Here is a 26,535-nt window from a genome sequence, read left to right on the forward strand (position 1 = left end):
AGTATTCCGTAGGTTTTTTGGTGGCTGATTTTTTGGAAGTAGATTACCAGGCTTTTCTTCGAGGTGCCTATGGGTGGACTCCGATTTCCACTCTTCCGTATAACAGCTCAGCCAATTAATCATTTGCGGCACCCAGGGACAAACAAGCCAATAAGAATCTATTGTTTTTCCACATTTCATACTTTCCAAACCTACTCTATTGCATATTCCATATCAGGGAAATTAATATTTCCCTATTCCTGGTGGCATTGAGGTTAAGTGCTGTGGCTGCTAAAGGTCGGCAGTTGGAATCTACTAGGCGCTCCTTGGAAACTCTAGGGGGCAGTCCTGCTCTGTCCTATAGGGTTGCTATGAGTCGGAATGGACTCGAGGGCACTGGCTTTGGTTTTATTATTACTTATTAGGCAAATTACAAATATTTTCTGCATAGTCCATTCTTTTTTTTTGTTTGTTTCTTTGGGTTTTTATTTGTTGTTTCATTTTGTCTCATCTTATTTTTTTATACTTTTTATTGTGCTTTAAGTGAAAGTTCACAAATCAAGTCAGTCTCTCACACAAAAACCCATATACACCTTGCTACACACTCCCAATTACTCTCCCCCCTAATGAGACAGCCCGCTCCACTCTCTATTTTCGTGCCCATTTGGCCAGCTTCTAACCCCCTCCACCCTCTCATCTCCCCTCCAGGCAGGAGATGCCAACATAGTCTCAAGTGTCCACCTGACCCAAGAAGCTCACTCCTCACCAGCATCCCTCTCCAACCCGTTGTACAGTCCAATCCATGTCTGAAGAGTTGGCTGCGGGAATGATTCCTGTCCTGGGCCAACAGAAGGTCTGGGGGCCGTGACCACCGGGGTCCTTCTAGTCTCAGTCAGACCATTAAGTCTGGCCTTATGAGAATAAACTGAAAGCTTCCAAGGCCAGAGTAGCAGGGGCAGGGGTCTGGGGACCATGGTGTCAGGGGACATCTAAGTAAATTGGGGTAATAAAATCTATGAAGAAAACATTCTGCTTCCGACTTTAAAGAGTGGTGTCTGGGGTCTTAAACGCTAGCAAGCAACCATCTAAAAATGCATCAATTGGTCTCAACCCACCCGGATCAAAGGAGAATGAAGAACACCAAGGACACAAGGCGATTATGAGCCCAAGAGACAGAAAGGGGCACATGAACCAGAGACTACATCATCTTAGTTTTTTAAGAGAATGGAGGTGTATTCAGGGAGAAGTTTTTTAATGTAGTGAATGTCAAATTTTCCTTGTTTCTAACTTTTGTGTAAAAATTGGTTTTCTATCTCAAAGTTATGTAAACTTTTTGCCTTTACATTCCCAGTAATTCCCAGTAATTATATTTCGTTTTATTTTTTACTTTTAAATTTTATATTTATTTGGAATTTAAGTATCACAGGTGACATATTGATGTAAACTTTTTTTATTTTCATAGCCTAACATCACTTATCTGAACTTTTCATTTTGCTACATCAGTTGTAAGTGGAATCTTTTTTTTAAAACTTTTTTGTGCTTTAAGTGAAAGTTTATGAATCAAGTCAGTCTCTCTTAAAAAAATTTATGTACGTCTTGGCGTATACTCCTAATTGCTCTCCCCCTAAAGAGACAGCCTGCTCTTTCCCTCCGCTCTCTCTTATCATGTCCATTCCACCAGCTTCTAGCCCCTTCTTCTCTCTCATCTCGCCTGCAAATAGGAGATGCCAATATAGTCTCAAGTGTCTACTTGATCCAAGAAGCTCATTCTTCACCAGCATCTTTTTCTATCCCATGGTCCAGTCCAATCCCTGTCCGAAGAGTTGACTTTGAGAATGGTTCCTGTCCTGGGCTAACAGAAGGTCTGGGGACCATGACCACCAGGGTCCTTCCAGTCTCAGTCAGACCATTAAGTCTGGTCTTTTTACGAGAACTTGGGGTCTGCATCCCACTGCTCTCATGCTCCCTCAGGGGTTCTCTGTTTTGTTTCCTGTCAGGGGAGTCATCGGTTGTAGCTGGGCATCATCTACTTCTTCCAGTCTCAGGCTAATGTAGTCTCTGGTTTATGTGGCCCTTTTCTGTCTTTTGGGCTCATAATTACCTTGTGTCCTTGGTGTTCTCATTCTCCTTTGCTCCAAGTGGGTTGAGACCAATTGATGCATCTTAGATGACTACTTGCTAGCGTTTAAGACCCCAGATGCCACTCTCCAAAGTGGGGTGCAGAATGTTTTCTTCATAGATTTTATTATGCCAATTGACTTAGATATCCCCTGAAACCATGGTGCCCAAACCCCTGCCCCTGCTACGCCGGCCTTTGAAGAATTCAGTTTATTCAGGAAACATCGTTGCTTTTGGTTTCGTCCAGTTGTGCTGACCTCACCTGTATTGTATGTTATCTTTCCCTTCACCTAAAGTAGTTCTTATCCACTATCTAATTAGTGAAAACCCCTCCCTCCCTCCCCACTCTTGTAACCATCAAAGAATAGTTTCTTCTCTCTTTGAACTATTTCTCAAGTTCTTATAATAGTGGTCTTATACAATATTTGTCCTTTTGCAACTGACTAATTTCACTTAGCATAACGCCTTCCAGATTTCTCCATGTTATGAAATGTTTCACATATTCATCCCTGTTTTTTATCGATGCATAGTATTCCATTCTGTGAATATACCATAATTTATCTATCCATTCATCCATTGATGGGAACCTTTGTTGTTTCCATCCTTTTGCTATTGTAAACAGTGCTGCAATGAACATGGGTGTGCATATATCTGTTCGTGTAAAGGCTCTTATTTCTCTAGAATATATTGCAAGGACTGGGATTGCTAGATCCTATGGTAGTTCTATCTCTAGCTTTTTAAGGAAACGCCAGATTGATTTCTAAATTGGTTGCCCCATTTTACACTCCCACCAACAGTGTATAAGTGTTCCAGTCTCTCCACAACCTCTCCAACATTTATTATTTTCTGTTTTTTGGATTAATGCCATCCTTCTTGGGGTGAGATGGAATCTCTTTGTAGTTTTGATTCGCATTTCTCTAATGGCTAATGATTGTGAGCATTTCGTCATGCATCTGTTAGACATCTGAATGTCTTCTTTAGTGAAGTGTCTGTTCATATCTTTTGTCCATTTTTTGATTGGGTTATTTGTCTTTTTGTAGTTGATTTTTTGCAGTGTCATGCAGATTTTAGAGACCAGGCGCTGATCGGAAATGTCGTAGCTAAAAACATTTTCCCAGTCTGTAGGTAATCTTTTTACTCTTTTGGTGAAGTCTTTGGATGAGCAAAGGTGCTTGATTTTTAGGAGCTCCAGGTTATCTAGTTTCTCTTCTGCATTGTTAGTAATGTTTTGTATACTGTTTATGCCATGTATTAGGACTCCTAACATTTTCCCTATTTTTTCTTCCATGATCTGTATCATTTTAGATTTTATATTTAGGTCTTTGATCCATTTTGAGTTTTTTTTTGTGCATGGTGTGAGTTATGGGTCTTGTTTCATTTGTTTTGGAGATGGATATCCAGTTATGCCAGCACCATTTGGTAAAAAGACTGTCTTTTCCCCCATTTAACTCTTTTGGGGCCTTTGTCAAATATCAACTGCTCATATGTGGATGGATTTATGTCTGGATTCCAATTCTGTTCCATTGGTCTATGTATCTGTTGTTGTACCAGCATCAGGCTCTTTTGAATACTATGGCGGTATAATAGGTTCTAAAATAAGGTAGAGTGAGGCCTCCCACTTTGTTCTTCTTTTTCAGTAATGCTTTACTTATCCAGGGCCTCTTTCCCTTCCATATGAACTTGGTGATTTGTTTCTCTAACTCGTTGAAAAATGTCATTGGAATTTGGATCAGAATTGCATTAAATCTATAGATGGCTTTTGGTAGAACAGACATTTTTACACTGGTAAGTCTTCCTCTTCATGAGCAGGTATGTTTTTTCCACTTATATAGGTCTCTTTTTGTTTCTTGTAGAAGTGTGTTGTAGTTTTCTTTGTATAAGCCTTTTAGATCTCTGGTAAGATTTATTCCTAAGTATTTTATCTTCTTGGGGGCTACTGTAAATGGTATTGATTTGGTGATTTCCTCTTTGATGTTCTTTTTTTTAGTATAGAGGAATCCAACTGATTTTTGTATGTTTATCATGTATCCTGATGCTACGGTGAACTCTTCTATTAGTTTCAGTACTTTTCTTGAGGATTCCTCAGGGTTTTTCTGTGTATAAGATCATATCATCTGCAAATAGAGATAACTTTTACTTCTTCCTTGCCAATGTGGATCCTTTTATTTCTTTATGTAGACTAATTGGTCTAGCTAGGACCTCCAGCACAATGTTGAATAACAGTGGTGATAAAGGGCATCCTTGTCTGGCTCCCGATCTCAAGGGGAATGCTTTCAGGCTCTCTCCATTTAAGATGATGTTGGCTATTGGCTTTGTATCAATGGCCTTTATTATGTTGAGGAATTTCCCTTCTATTCCTATTCTACTGAGAGTTTTTATAATGAATGGGTGTTAAACTTGTCAAATGCCTTTTCTGCATCAATTGATAAAATCATGTGATTCTTGCCTTTTGTTTTATTTATATGATGGATTACGTTAATTGTTTTTCTAATTTCGAACCATCCTTGCATAGCTGGTATGAATCTCACTTGGTCATGGTGAGTTATTTTTTTGATATGATGTTGAATTCTATTTTCTAGAATTTTGTTGAGGATTTTTTCATCTAAGTTCATGAGGATTTTTTCATCTAAGTTATAGGTCTGTAATTCTCTTTCTTTGTAATGTTTTTACCTGGTTTTGGTATCAGGGATATGCTGCCTTCGTAGAATGAGTTTAGGAGTATTTTGTCCTTTTCTACGCTCTGAAATACCTTTAGTAGTAGTGCTGTTAACTGTTCTCTGAAAGTTTGGTAGAACTCTGCAGTGAAGCCGTCCGGACCAGGGCTTTTTTTGAGGGGGAGGGTGTGAGTTTTTTGATTACCTTTTCAATCTCTTCTGAGAGACACTCTAGTTTTTCTTTAGGACAAAGACCTGGCAATCTGCTCACATAAAGATTTCAGCCTAGGAAACCCTATGGGGTAGTTCTACTCTTTCACATGGGGTCACTATAAGTCAAAATCAACTGGATGACACCCAACAATAACAGCTAGTTTTTTTTTTTTTAAGTTCTTATTTATGGAAATAATTTAAGAAGGTGAGACCAAGTCCCCATTTCTCACTTCGGAGTATGAGGACCCACAGTGTTTGCCCACTGAGCAGGAAGGGGGGAGTTCAAAGAGGGGCAAGGACCTATGAGAGAGCAATGGAAGTCCCCACCTCCACAGTGAAGCACTCCTCAAGGGCCAGAGTCTGGGGCCAGGAGGACAGGAGGTGAGAGCTGCCTACACCCTCCACCTTTCTCTCCACACAACAAAACAGCCACAGAAACAAAAGTACACAAATCAGAATTTAATCCCTTTCAGCAGCTCCCCCTTTTGTCAAAGTATCTGCACGTCACTTTGTCTGCAGATGGGTGTGTGGTCAAGGGACCAGGCTCTGGATGGATGCTCCCTGCCTGGCACCCCCTTCGGGGAGGGGGTACATGACACAGTTGCTTCTGTCCCCAAGCTCCTGGTGTCCCCACAGGGTTCCGAAGGCTGCACCCATTTATGGAAGCAAACCGCCACATCTTTGTCCAGCTGAGCTGCTGGTAGGTTTGAACAACCGGCCAAGCTCTTAATCACTGTGCCACCAGGGTCCCTTCACTAAAGATTATAGCCTTGGAAACCCTATCGGGCAGTTCTACTCCGTCCTATAGGGTTGCTCTGAGTCGATTGTGAGTCAGAATCAACTTAATGGCAAAGGGTTTTTTGGCACCCTGAATCTGGAATACTAACCTTCAAAACTGTGAGATAATAAATATCTGTTGTTTAACGCTACTACCTTGTGATACAGTCACGAATTGCTTAACAACCACAATACATTCTGTGCAAGAGGACGCATTACGTGATTTGGACTTTGTGTAAAAGTCCTATATTACATACAGTCAGCCCCCGTATTACAAATGAGTTCAATTCCTAAGTATGTCTTTTAATCAAATTGGGAAAGTTAGGTGTGCTTCATAGCTAATGTCAGTAAGTCAAATATTTATGGTATATAGTACAGCATGTAGTGTACCTTTCTATGCATAAACATTTCCAGATACACTAAAACTTCTTAAACATAGTAATACTATAATAATAATGACGTTTTGATGCACATGGCAAAGTAATGTTTGTTTGTTATTATGAATATTGTATGTACCTTAAATATTTAATATAATAGGATTTATAGGGGTTGGTTTGTAACTAATTCATAATCTTGGGACTGCCTGTAATCCTAAATAGTTTTATCTTCTCTCTTATAAATTTTATTTTGGTTCTTACTTTCCCTCGTGAAGTCTTTTCACCTTCCTGAAGAATGGGAAAACACTTATATCAACTCTCTTGTCCTTTCTTGCACTGATAACCTCTTCTCCAGTTCAGCAAAACTGGACTGAGGCTTAGCAGGTGCAGGGAAAGTAGCTAAACTTGACAATCATGGGCAGAAAGATATTAAAAGGTAATATGATAAACACTAATGATCCTCCAACATAAAGACATAAGGGTCATATATGCTACAGGCTGAATTTCAGTGGCTCCAAAGCTTGGGAATAGCCTGAGAACGTTTTAAAAATATGGATTCCTGGGTCCACTGCCCAGCTCCTGATTTACTGAAACAAGAAGTAGGCATACATCTATATAATTTAGAATTGTCCCCAGGTGATACTTATCAGTGGTTAAGCACTTAGCATTTCAAACTCACCAGCCACTCCATGGGAGAAAAATGTGGCAGTCGACTTCTGTGCAGCTCTACTGTGTCCTATAGGGTCACTCTGAGTCGGAATGCACTGGAGCGCAACAGGTTTAACCTTTGTGGAATCCACACAACCTCAATGGCAAAGGGTTTAGTTTGAGTTTTTGGTTTGTTTATTGATCTGTGACAGGAGACACTTAACTCAAACTCCACCCCTCCCCTCCTGCAACAACTCTGCACCCAGACATTGGAAGCCAATTTAAGAAGCCTCCACTTCTTGCCCAACAATAAACAGGAGACCAAGTAGGGACTGGAAACTTCAGGCTTCTGGTTTGGAATCAGAGACCTATCCCTCAGGCCACATGACCAACACGCCAAAGAAGTAGTCCAAACCTGAAAGTGAAAGAGTTGCTAGGAAGCATTCAGTTTCTGTTTTCAAATTTTTAACTTTGCAATTGGAAGAAAATTTAACAACATTAGAAAAAGGAATCAAGCATCACCTGAAAGCTCTGAAAATAATTACTTACAATTAATAAACTGTGAGATTGTGACATGATCAGAAGTGACATACTTGTTTGAGGACTTACTGGTATAAGTCACGATCATAATGATGTGCTTGGGTGGAGAAACATGAGCCAAGAGCTAAACTCTGCAATAAAGGGATGCAGATGACAGCAAGAGAGGGAGCACCATAGGATGGTATGTTCGGACCTTTTCAGTCTCAAAGATGAGATGGTGTTCTTCCAAGGAGAAAGGTTTGAAAGCTCAAAGAAGAGCTCCCCTTGTCAGAAATGCCAGCTTTTAACATTAAATTAATTAAATAAAATTAAAATATTTTATTATAATCCATTCATAATATATGTTTTGACAACTTGGTCCTCTACCAAAAGGTAGAAGAATCACCTGATATGCCGATGGGCCAGGGTTGTGGGTCCCAAACTTCCCTGGGAGAGTGGTCCTGATCTCTGAGGTGCAGCTTGGTGACTTCCAAGCTACTTCAAGTAGGGAGAAGAGAGCCAAAATACCTTGGAAGGCTTCTTGATTCACTGAAAGGCTAACCCCCCTAGATATTCTGCTTGAAAGTTTTCTCTAGCTCCCTTGCAGATTGACATACAAGCCAATCCAAGGCGAGTTTGTGTGACCCACCCCCAACTATGCTTTATATATTCATAGGGTACAAGAGATGAGAAAATCACGAATTCCTAAAGTAAAGTAATTACAAATTTTCTCAGTTTTCACATAGTCTTGGTTTCTTGGAAGTGCTGAATTATTTGGAAGAAATAAACAATAGTCTTTGCCATATCGCAAGCTGTCTTTCCTCCCCATACCAACCCTAGATAGATTAGTCTTTCCTTCACCCCAAAACTTCCTCTTTTGTTCCTGGATTCCCTGTAGAGAATTTTTTCCAGGTTGAGGCCAAAACTCACAACTATCTTAGATCATATTATGGATGAATGTCCTAATGTACACTAATTTATGAAGATAATTATCCTTTTCCTTTGGGTGTGAGCAGCAAATAATGAATAAAGACATGAAGAAGGAAGAGAAGAAGGAGAAGGAAGAGGACAAGGGTTAGAAAGAAAATGAAAAGGAGGAGTGACTTACTCATGGCAGAAATGTTACATCATTAAGAAATAAAAACATAGAGATACAGAAGATTAAACCCAGGTTTCTTTGCTTGCCCACCATTACGGAATGTTCTAGTGGGTCTTCAAATTCTATTTCCTTCAACTCTTTTCTCCTCTGCCTCCCAAGGCTGCAAAAAAGTTGTACAAGACAGTGCAGAGAGACAGGAAGAGTAGCGTGAGTGTTTCTTCAAGAAAAATAGGTGCAGGTGGGGAAATAAGAAATGAAGGGATAAAATCACAACGCTTGGCAAGAAATGAAGTAGTCTGGGTCTAGCCCTGTCTTTTGAAACCTGGCAGTGCTTTATCTAGAGATCATAGCTCTGGTTCTGAAACTCTAAAGGGATACAAGGCAAAGAGAGGAAAAGGGAAATGCTACCAGGGATTATAACATCTCTTTCAAACAAAATCTTCTTGGCAGTGAAGAGAATTCAAGGAGAATATTTGAGGCCATGACCCACAAATAATTGACAACATAAATGAACCTAAATTAGGCACTCAGGAAACATATTAGATAGCCCATGGATAGTTTAGCTGGTAGAGCATCAGACTTTTAATCTGAGGGTCCAGGGTTCAAGTCCCTGTTCAGGCAGTCTTTCATTTGACTCTGATTAGTTCTCTTACAAGCCCTCCTTCTTCACTCCTCTCTTCTTGCTCTTTGCTCTACAGGAATCTGAAGAGAGCCAGAACTGGAAAAGAAATCATAGCACTCTGCCCAGTCATGGTCTGTTTTGTCACATTCTAGCCAATAAAACAAATCTTGCAGTAATGCAAAGGAAAAAGACAAAAAGTAGAGATAGCAAGGAGAAAGATAGTCAGGATTTAGGGATGTTTTGCATTTGGGGAGCTAGCAAAGATGCAATGCCTTTCACTGAGCACAGAAAGAGGTTTGTATAGTTTTGCTTATACATTAATAGACACTTTGTTTACTTTTTGCTTTATGGAATGTTTAGATGATGAATTTGCCAGCCCTAAGAGACAGCCTTGTTTAGTTGTTTTCTTAACACTGGAATACACAAGTCTGAAACTCTATAGACTGCTGACCTAGAGGTTTAGACTTTTTTTTGTGTGTGTGTGGTTTTCAGAGGAAAGGCCTGTCTGCCAGTTGAATGGGATGGGGGCAATGTCAATCAAAACTTACGAATTCTAAAGGTAAAGCAAAACAAAAAAGATCTTGAAAGCAGTGAGAGAAATGGCACCTTACCTATATGGGAAAGGGCAACTTGAGTGACAGTGAATATCTCATTAGAATCCGTGGAGGAAATAATTAAGAGGCAGATTTCTCAAGTGCTGAAAAAAGAGTATTATGAATCCAGGAAAAAAAAAAATTTTTGGAACAAAGGAGGAATCAAGACATTCTTAAACAAAGGAAAGCTAAGAGAATTTGCCACCAGCAGAACTACCATGAAGGAATGGCTAAAGTAAGTTCCCCAGAAATAAAGGAAATATTAAAAGAAGGAATCTTGAATCATTTAAAAAAGAAAAAAAAGAAAGGGCGCAGTAAGCAAAAGTATGAGCATGTACAGTAAGTTTTTCTTTTCCTCTTGAGTTTCCTAAATTATGTTTGATGGTTGAGGCAAAAAGTAAAATACTATCTAATGTGACTCTGGAAACCCCGGTGGCATAGTGGTTAAAAGCTATACCTGCTAACCAAAAGATCAGCAGTTTGAATCCACCAGATGCTCCTTGGGAACCCTATAAGGCAGTTCTATTCTGTCCTAGATGGTGCCTGTGAGTCAGAATTGACTTGATAGCAATGGGTTTGGGTTTTTTTTTTTTTTCTTTTTGAATGTGATTCTAAATGTATGTAGAGAAAGTAATTAAAACAATTATATTATAAATGAGGGAAGATAATAGAAAAAAAGGGAGGTAAGGTCGTGTGATCATTAAGGTTGTATGCCAATTTGGCTGGCCCGTGATTCTCAGTGGTTTGGCAGCTATGATGTAGTTTGGCAGTAGTATGATGATGTGATCACTTCCATGATGTGACTGGATGTAATATGATTATCTCCATGATGGGATCTGCTCTGAGTAGCCAATCAGTTGAAAGGGAGTTTCCTGGGGGTGTGACCTGCACCCAATATAGGCGGACTCTCTGAAAAGGCTCTAAAATTTTGTTTGCTCTGGATCCTGCAGCTGGCTCCTGTTCCTCTGACTTCTGGCTCTTTGGACTTGAGCTAGCAGCTTACCTGCCATCTTGCCTGCTGATCTTGAGATCTGTCAGTCTTCAAAGCCTGTGAGCAAGAGCCCTACTCTCTGACATGGCAATCTTGGGTTTGTCAGTTCATGGCTACGTGAATTAGAAGCCTGCAGCCTGACCCAAGGACTTGAGACTTTCCAGCTTCTACAACCATGAGAGCCATTTCCTTGATATAACTCTCTCCCTATATATATTTGTATGCTTTACTGGTCTTGTTCCTCTAGAGAACCCAGCCTAAGACAGGTTGCTACACATAACTTGAACTGGTAATATGATGGCACCAGTATGCTGTGATATATATATATATATATATCACTAAAAAAAATCTATGCAGAAAGATACACTCAAAAACTCTGTAAATTAAAATGGTATTAAAAAAAGGTTCAAGTAATTCATAAAAAGACAGCAAAAAAAAAAAAAAGAAATAAAAAAGAGAGAAAGTACAAACAGAAAACAAAAAATAATATGCCAGACTTAAGCTCTGGAATAATCAATAATTACATTGAATGTAAATGGTCTAAATATGCAGATTAAAACACAGAAATTGGCAAAGTGGATTAGAAAACATGACTATGGGCAGTACCTGGGTTATGAAACATCTATTCCTAACTGCGTCTTTAAGTCAAATTTGGAGCTAAGTCGAAACAGGTGCATATGGTTCTTATTTAGCCTTCCTTTAGTGCAAAAGAAGTCTGGAAGCCTTTTCAATAATTTAAAATCTGTGCATGCAGGAATTGAAGATGATTGTGATAGGTTTTGAGTAGGGATTGGTGCAATCATTTCATGGTGAGGGCAAATTTACCTAACATTTAAGGGGAAAACATACTGTTTGTAAGTCTGATAGTTATTACCCTGGACTGCCTGCACATGTTGTCTACAAGGAACTCATTTCAAATATATAACAATACAGTCAGTAATTACAGAGAAATTTGAAAAAGATATATCATGCAAATATTGATTAAAAAGAAACAGGAGTGGCTATATTTATATCAAAGAATGTAAACTTCAGAACAAAAAAAATTAACAGAGACCGAGAGGAACATAATATAATGATAAAAGGGTCAATCTACCAAAAAGGTACAGGGATTCTGTTTCAATGACTCTACAGTAAGTCAGTTCTGATGTAAGTCAAATACCTCATTTATTTATTTTTTGTTTCATTATTATTGCCTTTTATTATCAATATCTTTATAAAACCAATCTTTATTTGTCTTTAGGGGTTTGAAACATTACATATACACTTATAGATATGATGACATCAGCAAATTATGCACTGCAACATTAAATGTATTGCATATTACTAACCATAAGATGTGAAAAAAACAACTCATAAGTGTGGTTTGTTGTAACATGAATACGACATAAGTTGGGGGCAACCTGAACAGCAGTGTTAAATATGTATGCACCAAACAATACAGCTGCAAAATATGTGAAGAAAAATTGAACTGAAAGGAGAAGTAGACAAATCCTCAATTATAATTCAATATTTCAACACCTATCTCTTAATACTCAGTAGAACAACTGGACAAAAAAAAAAAAATCAGCAAAGATATAGAGGGACTAAAAAACTCCATCAACCAACAGTTCCAATCAACATTTAACTGTTTGCCAAACAAGAGTAGAATACACAGTTTCAAATTCCCATGGAACACGTACTAAGACAGAGCATATAGTCTGGGCCATCAAACAAACCTCAACAAACTTAGAATTGAATCATACAGAGTGGGTTCTCTGACCGCAATGGAATCAAACTAAAAATTAGTCACAGAAAGATAAAACAAATCTTCCAACAAAGCAACACACTTCTATATAATCTATGGGATGAAGAGGAATCTCAAGGACATAAAAATGAAAATACAACATGTTAAAATTTGTGGGACACATTAAAGCAGTACTCAGAGTTTTATAGCACTAAATGCATACAGTAGGAAAGAGAAAACTCTCAAATCAATTATCTAAGCCCTCACTTGAAGAAACTAAAAAAAAAAAAGAACAAAATAAACCCAAATAAAGCAGAAGGAAGGAAATTGTCAAAATAAGAGCAGAAATAAAAAGCAAACAAACTAGAGAAAATCGATGAAACAATAAGTTCTTTGAAACGATCAATGAAATTGAGAAACTTCTAGCAAGACTGACAAAAAAAAAATGAAGAAAACACAAAGTATCAATATCAGGAATAAAACAGGGGCTATCACTGTATACTCTGCAGATAACAAAAGAGTAATAAGGAAACACTATGAAGAATGCTACACACATAAATTTGACATCTTAGTTTAAATGGACCAATTCCTCAGAAAACACAAACTATCACTACTCATCCAACATGAATATGTATTTTGAATAGCACTATAGTTATTAAGGAAATTGATTTGGTAATTTTAAAACTCCTCCCATCCAAAAAAGAACCTCCAGGTCCAGAAAGATTAATTGGAATATTCCAACAAATATTTAAAGAATTAGCACAAAGTCTGCACAATCTTTTCCAGAAAATAGAAGAGGAGGGGAGGGAATACTTCATAATTAATTTTAGGAAGCTAGTATTACCGTGATACCAAAACCAGACAAAGACAACCCCAAAAATAAAACTAGTCACAAAAATTCTTAATAAAATAGTAGCAAATAGGATTCAGTAACACATAAAAAGATTTATACATCAAAGATGTATTGCGGTTTCTTCTAGGGATGCAAGGATGGTCTGATATATTAAAATCAATCAATACAACATATAAACAGGCAAAGAAAAAAAATCACACGATCACATCAATCTGAAGCAGAAAAAGCATTTGACAAAATTTAATACCCCCGATCATGATATTAAAAAAAAAAAATCTCAGAAAAATAGAAATAGGGAACTGAATATTTTAAACTTGATATGGTTTTCAGAAACATCCCTATTAGAAGCCTGAATGGCTTACTTGGTAAAGCACCAGGCTCTGAGCCTGAAGGCAGTGTGTTCATGTTCTTAGAAAGGCAATGATGTCTGTGCTTTATTTCACATAATCCTAAACTGGTAAAATTCATGTTTTTTTTTTTTTTTCTGGAGAACCTGATTTAGGATATTGGAACCATTATTCCCTGTCCTAAAATGTGACCCAGCTGGAGCTGGATTCAAAAGGACACATCAACTGGGCCCTTAGGTATAAAGACAATGCTAGGACAATCTTGGAAAACATCTTTTAGGGAAACTTTCACACAAACTAATAAAACAGAGAACAAAAGACCCACATACTTTCCACTCTTATCTTTTTCTATTAGCATTTACTGAATAGTAAGACTTCTTGGAACAATGAAGATCCTCCTGACTGTCAATACTGAAACCTGTACCAATGATAATTAAGAAAGACCATCCAAAATGCAGAATCACAGCAATTTGGCAGTTTCTAGCCAATCTGTGAAAAAGTGAAGATTTCGGTGGTTTTGCCCATTTTCTAATGTTAATATGTACTGGTCATTCTGTAACATTCCTTGAACTTGGGCAGACATGGCTGTGGCAACATGCTTGTTCGTTTTTATAATTTTGTCTATTCTGTAATTTTCCTTGTCCTAAGAAAGACATGGCTCTGGCTGCCTGCTTGTCCGTTTCCTACTTTTGTCTTTTTGAATATACGCCAAACAAAATTTTCTTTTTGCTTTACTAAACTTTGTGGTGTTTTTACCCTAGAACAAAGTTCACCCATACTTTTGCAGCGGACTTCTATACTGCTTATATCTGGTTCTTGGAAGAGTGAGAACAGTGAAAGCCAAGGTTGCCATAGAACAAAAACCCCTTACAAGAGGCAAATGGAAATAAAGCAGTGGCTTAGGGAAAAAGAATGTACATAGCAGAGCAGAGTAGAGAGTAGGTGGGTGGGGGGATTTCCTCCAGGGAGGAAGAAGAACTGTCTGTTAGCCACAAAGCAGCCTCTCTCAGAGCACAAGCCTGCCTAATGCCAAGAAGATTTTAAATCACAGTTCCCTCATGTTATAGGTTTAACAACTTGGTTCCTAGATGCGACAATTGGCCAAATCACTAGGTAGGGTCTGGAGAGGCAGCAAGGCCCAGAGTTCAAACTCTGTGAAGACAAGGATAATGATTGCAGTCTCCGTTTTGAAACTTGCAGTCCTTTAGGCTTGGGTTTTGAATTGAGAGCCTTCTATGCTGTCTTAGTACTGCTGCTGTAACAGAAGTACCACAAGTGGACCACTTAAACAAGCAGAAATTTATTTTCTCACTGTTTAGAAGGCTAGAAATCTGAATTCAGGACATTGGCTCTAGAGGATGGCTTCCTATTTCTGTCAGCTCTGGGGGAAGGTCCTTGTCTCTTCAGCTTCTGTTTCCTGGTTCCTTGGAGGTCTCCATGTGACATGGCATCTGTCTTCCCCATCTTCGTTTGCTTAACTGCAACTTTTATGTCTTGTAAATGCTTTACTTAAGACACACCCAACTCTAATCCTGCCTCATGAGCATAACAAAGACAACACATTTCCAAATGTGATTGGAAGCACAGGCATAGAGGTTAGGATTTACTACATATATCTTGGTTGGACACAATTCAATCCATAACATTCACCCAAATATCTTGACTGAACACCAGGTATTCTAACTACAAAGCATCACTTTGCTTCCATTGTGAATTCATTCACAGAAAAATCTATGGATCTTTAGCCTGACCCCCAAAGTCATCTAAACTATTGGGGGCCTTGAAAAGGTGAGAAACTCTCCATGTAAGGCAAATACAGCAATCGCTTGAGAATGGACAGCAAACCCCAGGAGCCACTCTTACTCCTCAGCACACACCTGCGCCTTAGCTTTTCCTTCTCAAATGCACAGAGCAATGCTTCTCAAGTTTTAGCACCTGTATCCCTTGAAGGGCTTGAGCCACAGATCACATGACTCACTGGATCCAGGGTTTGGACCTTGAATTTGGAATTCTCCTTACAGCACCCTAATTTTTCCCACTTCTTGTTCCCCTGCACAGTGTTGACTATGGCAAACATGCTACTATTTGCTTAAAGGGCTTAGAGAGAACATATTGATAACAGGAAAAAAAGAGCAAATACTCGGAATGACTGCATTGCCTCTGTCCATAAAAGACATCCTAAAACGTAAATATTTGACCCCAGAAACACAGCCAACATGTAGGCAGTTACAGTTAGAAGCCAGACAGTCTCTCTCCTGAGTGTCTGCTATGGATATTTGTGTTGAAGAAGAAAATCGAGGAATAAGGGCATCCCAGCTTGATAGCAAGTCAGGTTGGAGGGCTGTGAAAAAAAACCACCAGTTCTGTGTCTTCCCAAAGATGCTTTGATTCAATAGGAAATACAAACAGAGTTAGAGGCAGTTTTCAAACCATTAAGCATTAGAAATCTTCAGAAGATGTCATCAATGGACCAGACATTGCCGGAAGTTTCCTGGTCTTAGCAGATGTGATCAGATTGACCGTGAAGGAACAAAGAAAGTGGCTGTTCTTTACAACGGAAGTATTCTGCATACTTGTGATCTACTCACCTTTTATTTGTAGGAATCCCCTACTTAAGCCTCCGTTGTCAGTTCTGATGTAAGTGAAATACCTTTTTTTAAAAAGTTTTCATTATTATTGCCTTTTATTATCAGTATCCTTTATTTGTCGTTGGGTGTTGGCATGAGAATGATAACAACAGCAAGTTATGCGAGGCAACATTGTATGTAGCACATATTACTAAGGATAAAATATACATACACACACACACAAAAAAGACAGTAACTACCGTTCGTTTAACTCGAATACAAGGTAAGTCCGGAAACTATCTGTATCTCTTTTCCATTGTGACAGTAAAACGTTTCCCTTCTTCTTCATGTGGGTCTGCCTCCTTTTGAAGTTGGCTGACATTTTCAGTGAATGTTTTATTTAAATATTTAAAACAAAGGGAAAAATGAAATGAATGAGGAAATACAGAAAAGTTGACATTAAGGAATATCAATTGACAATGTATTGATTCTAGTTATTCCTTCTACTTTCGTGTTGAGAAGTCCTCTAATTCTCTGACAGTCTTCATTCTCTTGTCCAGCCTCTAAGTCACTCGCTCACCTAAAAAGACTAAGGACCTACAGCCGTACATCTCACATTTTTTAGATCCAGCACAGGTAGAGAAATTGATGGGCCTATGATGGGTTCCACTGCTTTCGCTAGATCCCTGGGCCCAGAAAACACAAGGTACTAAAGAAAACTGTCCTCAGGGCCCTTCCCCCACGCCTTTTTTTGTCTCTCTGTCTCTTTAATCGTGCAAAATTGGAGCCAAGTTGAATCTCCCGTTAATGTGCATGCTTTTGTTTCGGGTGTTTCCAGTGATTCTGTTGGGATTCGATTCTTCTTTTCTGCCTTTTCTAAACGTCTTCCTTCTGCTGTCACTTCACCTTAGAAAATGCGCAGGCTCGCATCATGTGAATGGCCGAGCATCCAAGGCAATCCAGTGGGTTATGTTTTAACTTTCTATGTATGCAGGGGAAACCGTGGTGGTGTAGTGGTTAAGTGCTATGGCTGCTAACCAAGAGGTCGGCAGTTCGCATCCACCAGGCACTCTTCTGGAAACTCTATGGGGCAATTCTACTCTGTCTTATAGGGACGCAATGATTCAGAATGGACTCGACGGCAACGGGTATGTGTGCAGGAGGAAATCCTGGTGGCATAGTGGTTAAGAGCTAAGGCTGTTAACCAAAAGGTTGGCAGTTCGAATTCACCAGGTGCTCCTTGGAAACTCTACGGAACATTTCTGCTTTGTCCTATAGGGTCGCCATAAGTTGGAATTGACTTGATGGCAATAGGTTTGGTTTTATGTGTGCCGAATAGTATGGAAAATATTAGGAGAAGTGTATCTGTATTCAAGTAAAAAAAGAAAAAAATTGCCATCAGGTGTATTCTGACATATGGTGACACAATAGGACATGGTAGAACAGCCCCACATTGTTTCCAACAACCTGCCAGTAGCCTTTTGGTTAGCAGCCCAGTTCTTTACTACTGTACTAACCCCAGGAAATCCTGGTGGTGTACTGGTTAAGAGCTACGGCTCCTAACCAAAAGGCTGCCGTTCAAACCCGCCAGATGCTTATTGGAAACTCTATGGGGCAGTTCTACTGTGTCCTATAGGGTCGATATGAGTGGGTATCCCTTCGACCACAGTGGGTTTTATAGGTACTACCGCAAGACTCCATTCCTTAAAGGATAGGTTTATACAGTGTTGGAGCAGAAAAGATCCTGGAGGTGCCGGGGATCGAACCCGGGACCTCATACATGCAAAGCATGTGCTCTACCACTGAGCTACACCCCCTTCTATAGAGTGGTTTGCTAAACTTTATCTACACTTAGTTCTGTTACAATCCTAAAGTCTTGGGATGCAACTGTTAAATTAAAAAACAGATGATAATAAATAGGCAAAGGTAAACTACCTGCTGAGATCCAGAATTGAACCAGGGACCTTTACATCTTCAGCCTAACACCCTCTGAACTAGGCTATTTCAGTTATTTAGGGCTATGACTTTTAGTTATACTTTCAAAGCATGGTTTAACTTTTCTTTTTACAAGACTCATGTGTTTTAAAATATGTAATCTCATTCAATATTATTTGCCTTCACCAGTGTTAAAAACAGTAAGACTAACAACTAAAAAGCTCAACTATTTATTGAGTGAGAGAGAAAGAGAGAGAGATTTGCAAATGGGCAGTCAGTTCTAGAGGAACTGATGGGACTATCACAAAGCCATTTTTTTGCTCATATGCCGTTTTCAATTTTGTAATAAAAGAAAGAATGTACAGTTGGTACAGGAGTGCAGGAGAAAAAGTCACATGGAATACACAACATCCTAGAGACAGAGGCCTCGGGAAAAAAGAAAGTTTTAGGTTATGCATCTACCATCTGTCACTTCAAAGTGAGCAAGGTCCTTGGGAAAACAAGAAGGGTCATTCTGGAGGGATTAATGGGGTTGGCTATTTAATGATGAAATGCCCAGAAATCTTGGAGCATTGTCCAGGTTTCTGGGGAGATGTTTAATTTTTAACACCAGTATTTCAGTATTTTAAGTCTTTAAATAAAGACCTTACTGCAATATTCTCCTCAATGACATACAGAGGATCTTGAATATAGATGCTTTGGCTCACTGAGGAGATCACTGTCCATACACTAAGATGAAAGCATGCAAGTGAGAGAACAGCCCTTACTTTGACCCTTTGCCCACCAATCCAACTTTATCTGTTTTGTATTATCCAGGACCTCATATTTTTCAATTCACTGATGACATCTTTTGATGGTTTCCAGGGCTCTTTGACTTTATTCTTTCAAACATCTTTATCTTCAGCAAGCTTTACCATTATGTCAGTGGGTTCTCAGAGGGAAGGGAGTTTGACAGCTTTGCTTGGTCTTTGCTCCACCATCCTGACTCTGCTTTTGACCCGTATATTCCTCCAGACTTGAAAAAAGTCAGTTCATTTAAAGTTGATTGAGTTCTGAAGTTTCCCTCATCCCGAAATTCTTTGTGGACATGATTCTCAAGTGAGAGATAGAGATAAAGGTGTGAAACCAGAACTAAGGAAAAGCTCAGAAGGTGTGACGTGGCAAGAGCAATGAGAGGCAGTTGGAAAACAGATGCTGGGGGTGGGGGCTCTGACCCAACATGATGCCAAGTTCAATTACCCAGTTTGAATAAAGGCGGCGGCTGCCTGTGGCCTAACAGAGCCCTCCATTCAGACTCATTATCGTTGCCATATATGTTGGAAAGGTGTGGTTTTCTTGGGACTTGAAAAAATTTTTTTTTCTTTTTCCTGGTGGAGACAAGTAAGTTTCATCTAGACAGTCTGCTGGTGAGTCGGTACCGGAGTGGGAGGACCATAGAACCAGAAACGGTTATTCGGACTACAGTCCAGTCATCCTTCCCCTCTTGAAGCCGCTAGAGGGTATCCACTTCAGTGATTTCAGAAATAGTGGAATTTAACCCAGTGGTCTTTCTCCAACCAACTTTTAGGTTTTCGGGGGAAGGGGGTGCGGAGGTGGAGCCCACAGGAAAAATGTCAGTATGCTTTTATAAAAAGACCAGCAATCGGGGGTGTAGCTCAGTGGTAGAGCGTGTGCTTCGCATGTACGAGGTCCCTGGTTCAATCCCTGGCACCTCCATTTCATCTTTTCCCAACCCTCATTCTCTCATTTCTTTTTTCATATTTTCTCTGCTCATAGGAAAAGGAAGCCGATGGTCCAACTGCTTTCTATTAGTATTCTTCCACTTCTACTTTTTAGGGCTTAGTATCTCCCTAGGCAGGGCGTCGACAGAAGGAAGACAAGAAGGAAGAGAAAGAAGGGAAAGAAAAGGAACCAGCCTCTACCCTAAAGCAAGACAGCTGCCACCACAACTAGCCCATTAATTTTGGGTTTTAGTTAGCGTATCATGGGCTATCAGCTATTTTAGCTGCCGTATTTTAGCTATTTTAGCAGTCATATCTGCTCAGTCAGACCAGAGAAAAGCTTTCAGCTGATTTTCTTGCCCGTGGTGACACAGTTGGAAACCCTGCCGGTGTAGTTAAGAGCTACGGCTGCTAACCAGAAGGTCGGCAGTTCGAATCCACCACGCACTCCTTGGAAACCCTATGAGGCAGTTCTACTCTGTCCTATAAGGTCACTATGAGTAGGAATCCACTCCATAGCAACGGGTTCTTGGTTTTTGTGGCAGCGGTGGTTAAGCGCTCAGCTGCTAACCAAAGCGTCGGCAGTTCAATCCACCTGCCGCTCCTTGGAAATTTGTACTCTGTCCTGTAGGACCACTATGAATCGGAATCGACTCCAAGGCAACGAGTTTAGGTTGTCTATTTTTTGGCCATCACTTTTCTCTCTTTCTCTTCTCACCCATTCACCTGATTAGAGAGAGAGGACCCCAAATCTGTTTGGGTGAGCGATTTGTTTGTTTTTTTTTAATTGTGCTTTAGGTGGAAGTTTATAGAGCAAATTACTTTCTCATGAAACAATCGATACATATATTGTTTCATGACATTTGGTTGCCAAACCCTCGACCTGTCAACACCCCCCTTCTCAACCTTGGGTTTCCCATTTTTAGATGTGTGTGAGGTGTGGGATGTTTTCCCTGTACCCTCCTGCCTTTTCGTCCTTGCCTCTGGACTGGTTGCCCCCTCAGTCTCTTATCATGTTTAAGCTACATATGGTATTGTTTGTTTTATAGACCTGTCTAATCTTTGGCTGAACGGTGAACCTCAGGAGTGAATTCAGTACCAAGTCAAAGGATGTCCTGGGTTATGCTCTCAGGGTTTCTCCAATCTCAGTGAGACCCCTAAGTATCGTCTTCTTTTTTTGTGAGTTTGAATTTTGTTCACATTTTTCTCTAACTCTCCCCAGGACCATCTATTTTGATCCCATTCAGAGCAGCTGGTGGCGGATAAGTGATTTAGAGAACGTTGGACAACCAAAACCGAAACACTCAAGAGACACAAAGACATTCAACATGAACATTGAAAATTGAATTTGGAAATTTGAGGGACCGACGCTATCATCTAGCCAGAATAGTTCAATATGGGAGGGGATTAGCCTTAATGTCTTAAAAGTTTCTTGTATGACTCAGGGTTTTCACAGAGCAGTTATTCTGGTTGAGCATAAAACGACTTTCACTGGAGGTTTTCAAACTTCATGTTGTAGAAAACATCCCACACCTCACACACATCTAGCTGAATTAAAATCACAGGAGTATTGGTGAGTACATTTCTTATATTTGCCTACTGAATTCCAGTTTCTTGTCTTTAGAACATTTAAAGTCATAACATGGTCATTTAACACCACTCCAGATTCCTGAGGGAGATTCAGCCAAAAGGATATGTGTGGGGTGAGGAGAGAGAAGGCAGAGAAAGGTAAGAACAAACAGAAGCATCTCAATTGCTGACGTAAAAAAAAAAAGGCAAGGGGAAGGACAGGTGATAAGTGGGGTTCATGTGACTCAAATACAACATACAATGGAAACTACCTTGACCTATTTTCCATTTTGACAGAAAAGCTTTTCCCTGCATCTTCACATGGGTCTGCCTGCTTTTGTTGTTCACTGAGGTTTCCAGTAAATGTTTTATTTAAAGATTTAAAGTCACAGGGAAAATGGAATAAGTGAGGAAATGCAGGAAAATTGACAATATGGAATATCAGTTGGGAAAGTGTTGATTCTAGTTATTTCTCCTACTTTTGTGTTAGGAAGGCTTCCAATTCCCTGACAGTCATCATTCCCTTGTCCAGCGTTCAAGCCACTCATTCGCCTAAAAAGACTTGGGACCTACAGCCGTCCACCTATCAATTTTACATCGAGCACCGGTAGAGAAATCGGTGGGCATATGATGGGCTTCTCTGCTTTAGCTCTGTCCTTTGGCTGTGGGGCCTTCTCCCACACCTTTTTCTGTCTATCTCTTTAATAGTGCAAAATGGGAGCCAAGCTGAACCACCCATTAAAGTGCACTTTTTTGTTTGGGGTGATTCAAGTGATTTCATTGGGATCAGGTTCTTCTTTTCACCCCCTTCTGAATGTGGTCCTTCCATAGTCAGAGTCACCTTAGAAAATGTAGTGACTCACAGCTTATGAATGGAGAAGCTTCCAAGGCAATCCACCGGGTTAAGCTTTTACTTTCTATGTGTGCAGGAATCGTACGGAAAATATTAGAACTAAATCTGTATTCTTTCAGAATTGTATTTAAATTGTGCCAAATCAGAGAAAAAGGGTGGAGATGTGGGGGATGGAACGCAAGGCCTCGTACATACAAAGCATATGTTCTACCACTAAGCTACGCCCCCAGTGGATAACAATTAACCAACTTTATCTAGATATGAGTGTTATTTTCTGAGCTACTCCATCCCACAAGTTTGAGGTAGTGTTGTTCAGTGTTAGGGTCATCAGAAGCTGCTTTGGGCAGGAGGCACTCAGGAACTAGCATAGGATACCGATTCTTTAGGGTATAGGGCTTGAAAGTGAAGGCATAGGATTGGAAGCATGTGTGATAAAAAGCCACAAGACATTGCCATTGTGGTTTTTTAAAAACCTTGAGCTATTAAAAGTCTCTGTCTTCTATTATGGGTGGCAAAGAGCCAAATCTCCATTTTCGCTTCTTTTGATTTCCTCTAGATATGTTTTAACGTAAGGCACAAAACTATTAAAATGCACTCTTTCCCTTCCTAAAACTCTTCACTGTATTTGCTGTTTGCTCAGTCAGAATGTTAAAGGCCAGATTTGGTGGAGGAAAGCCACGGCCAGAAGAAATTCTGAGAGAGATACACTCAGTATTTATTAAAAGGATCTTTCTCTTCCACCCTAGACATCCACATAACTCAGGGGCCCTACAAACGCCCCAGGAGAGGAATTGATAAGGCAACCCTAGACATCCAGGTAACTCAGGGGCCCTACAAGTGGTCCAGAAGAGGAATTCATAAAGCATGAATGAAACAGCAGCTTCAGGACGGATGGAGAGATAGGTCAATTATGACAGTAAAACAGAAGGTAAATAGATAGGACTTAAAGAAAAATTTTTTAAAGTGTATGACGCACTTATTTATCTACAAATGAATGACATCAGGGACTTCCAGCCAACATGGCGCTGTAGACAGAAGCACCACGCCATCCCTTCCCAGCAAAGACAGGAAAAACTAGGTAAAACAGAGACAAAAGTCATTCCTGGAACCTGAAGTGTCAAATGAAAAGATAAAAAACTCAGCCAAGCAGGGAACGGAATAAGAAACTGACAGAGGACAAAGAGCAGGGTAGATACACGCGGAGGGAGTTACATACATCCCCTCTCAGCTAAGGCAAGAAAGGATCTGCCATCTTGGACACCTGTTAGAGATAGGTGAACAGGGAGCACAGGAAAGCAGCTTTACAGAGCTCCCAGCAGGAGACACAGCAGGGGGTAACCAGTGATACACGCTTTCCCACCGCCCATCCTCTCCTGGCTTCTCTATCTCCAAGCTTCCTGGCTGGCTGCAGTGGCCCGGCTGGCCAGGAAGTACAGCGTTGGGGCCGCTTGGATTTGCCCCACCCACATCATACATCAGCATACAGGGAGTACAGGAAAGCAGCAGGAGAACCAGTACCTGGTAACCCTTCTTCCCCTCCCCACTTCGGTCTCATCTGCTTTCCACTAGCCTCAGTCTCTTGGCAGGGAGGCAATTGCTTTGGCCTCAGGCCACTTGGATTCACCCCGCCCACACTGGCCGCCCCCTCTCAGCTGGCGTTGCTTCTTTGTTTCTTCGGTGACTCCCACCACCTCCTCCTCCTTTCTCTCAAACACCTGGCTTGGTGTGCCATCTTTGCTTCATCTTGGAAGGCTGTGAAGCCCAGTTTGACTGAGGAACCCCTCCCCTGGCCCGCAACACAACTCTGGTTGTATCTTGGTACTTTTTTTTGCTTGTTTGTTTTCTTTTTCTTTTTGCAGTTTGGGACCCCCTGCTAGCTGGGCTTCACTTCACGGCTTAGGAGACACTCCACCAATCTGCTCAGCCACATAGGCAGGCTCCCTGGGGGCATTTCTTTCTTTTTATTTTCTCTCTCTTTTTCCCTTTCTGTCTGTCTGCATTTCTTAGTTCTCATCTCTCTGTACTTAGTTCTTTTCCTGTCTCCTGAATACCTGGTGCTGTGTGACATTTATACCCTCTCTAGGCAGGCTATGCTGCACAGCATGGGAGCCACTTCCCTGGTTGTCTCGGCTCCACCGTTGAGATTTCTGGAGGCTTTTCTTTTTCTTTTCCAAATTTTTATCTCGTTATTTTTTTTCTTTTTTCCTTTTTGCTTTTCTCCATTCAAGGAAACCCTGTTGGCATAGTAGTTAAGAGATAAAGCTGCTAACCAAAAGGTCTGCAGTTCGAATCCACCAGAAGCTCCTTAGAAACTCTATGGGGCAGTTCTACTTTGTCCTATAGGGTCACTATGTGTTGGAATCGACTCGATGGCAACAGGTTTGTTTTTTTTGGTTTTTCTCCATTTCTCAGTTTCTCATCTCTCCACGCCAATGGCAAGCTCCCTTAGTACTCTTTTTTTTTCCCTTTGTTTATTTGTTGTTTTTGGCAACCGTTTCTATCTCCTTTTTCCCGTACACCCATTAACTCCACACACCACACCTGCACTGTGTGCTGAACATCACACACCTGAGCAGCACAGGCACCGTGTACAGGAACCTGTCAGTACTGATTTCTGGCCTATCCTGTTGGGCCTAGTACATGCCACAAACAACCCATCCCAGCCCATCCCATTCAGTGACCTGCCCTGCTGCACCGTAGCTGAGTGACTGGCCCTGCCTATTGGGCAAGGAACTGAAAAGTATCATGACTACAGACGAGCAAACAACAAAGAATGCACAAACCACCTGCTCAGACATAACAAAATAGAAGAAAAAAGCAGGATGAAACAAACAAATCTACAGTCAAGAAATGATGAAAATAAGTACTGAATGCTCTGAAGACTGTAGACAATATCAAAATATTTAAAAAACAGGACAGGATGGGTCCAGTAGCCATTCAAAATAAACCACCTGGTAAATTTCCAGTAGAAGAAAAGGCACTAGAACTAACTGACAGGGGATTCAAACTCTAATATTCAGAGAAATCCAAGACTTAAAGCAAAAAGTAGACAAAAATGAGGGAAAAATAGGCAAATTTATGGGAAAGGCAGACAAATGCATGGAAAATACAGACAAAAAAAGAAAGAATCCAGGAAAATAATACAGAAACAAAATGCCAAAATAAATTCACAACTAAAAAAAAAAAATAGAATTCCAAAAGATAAACAGCAAGACTTCAGAAATAGACATCATCATAGAAGGGCTGAGGGGTAGGTTTGAAACCATGGAAGACAATATCAGCAAAATTGAAGACAAACAATTGGATACAACTTTGTTTGAGGAAAAATCAGAAAAAGAGTGAAGAAAAATGAAGAAACCCTGAGAATTATATAGGATACAATCAAAAGCAAAAGTTTGTGAGTAAACAGAATTCCAGAACAGGGAGAAAACATGGAAAACACAGAGAGGATCATTGAAGAATTGCCAACAGAATACTTCCCTAATATCATGAGTGACAAAAACCTGACCACTTGAGAAGCTCAATGAACCCCATATAGGATAGGCCCCAAAAGAAAAACACTGAGGCATATCATAATCACACTCACTAAAATCGAAGACAAAGAAAATATCCTAAGAGCAGCTCGAGAAAAACAAAAAGTCACATACAGAAGAGTAACAATAAGACTAAACTCTAATTATTTGGCAGAAACCATGCAGGCAAGAAGGCAATGGCATGACATATATAAAACCTTGAAAGAAAAAAAATTGCCAACCAAGAATAATATATCCTGCAAAACTTTCATTCAAATAGAGGGTGAAATGAGGACATTTCCAAATAAACAGAAATTAAGGGACTATGTAAAAATCAAACCAAACTTACAAGAATTATTAAAGGGAGTCCTTCAGTCTGAGAAAAAACAACATCAGACCACAGCCTGAATCTAGGATGCAAGATTGTACCAGCTAGATACCAGCCTAGGAAATGAACTCTCAAGGACTATCCAAAACCAAAAGAATTGCAACAGGGAACCAGATAGGTTAATCTGTAAATGACAACAACGCCAGAACAACAAAAGAGGGAATAAACGGTATAGGTATAGAACTTTCTAATGGAGAGGAAGGCAAGGCAATACCAATTAATAATACTCTGGTTCAAACCTAGGAAGATAAGGGTAAATTTCAAGGTAAACATAAAGAAAGTTAATAAACCTACTCATCAAAATAAAGAAGAAAAGCATAAAGTCTCAATAAAAACAAAATCTACAAAAACAAAAGAAATGAAAAAGAAATTCACACACACACAAAAAAGGAACTCAGCACAGGAGAGTAAGAGGAACAGAGACAATGTTAGCGCCACAAAAAAAAAAAGTACTATAAAAAGACAGCAAGAAACTCA

The 26,535-nt window shown here is 40.0% G+C and overlaps 3 non-coding genes across 3 annotated transcripts; 2 read left to right on the plus strand and 1 right to left on the minus strand.

Moving 5' to 3' along the window:
* Positions 1 to 8,930: 8,930 nt before the first annotated feature.
* On the plus strand, positions 8,931 to 9,005 carry TRNAK-UUU (transfer RNA lysine (anticodon UUU)). The gene has a single exon. It is a non-coding gene; the product is annotated as a tRNA-Lys (tRNA).
* An 8,820-nt stretch (positions 9,006 to 17,825) lies between these two features.
* On the minus strand, positions 17,826 to 17,897 carry TRNAA-UGC (transfer RNA alanine (anticodon UGC)). Its single transcript has one exon. It is a non-coding gene; the product is annotated as a tRNA-Ala (tRNA).
* A 1,762-nt stretch (positions 17,898 to 19,659) lies between these two features.
* TRNAA-CGC (transfer RNA alanine (anticodon CGC)) lies at positions 19,660 to 19,731 on the plus strand. Its single transcript has one exon. It is a non-coding gene; the product is annotated as a tRNA-Ala (tRNA).
* Positions 19,732 to 26,535: the final 6,804 nt, after the last annotated feature.

This window comes from Elephas maximus, chromosome 1 (genome assembly GCF_024166365.1).
Source record: "Elephas maximus indicus isolate mEleMax1 chromosome 1, mEleMax1 primary haplotype, whole genome shotgun sequence".
Taxonomy (NCBI): Eukaryota; Metazoa; Chordata; class Mammalia; order Proboscidea; family Elephantidae; genus Elephas; species Elephas maximus.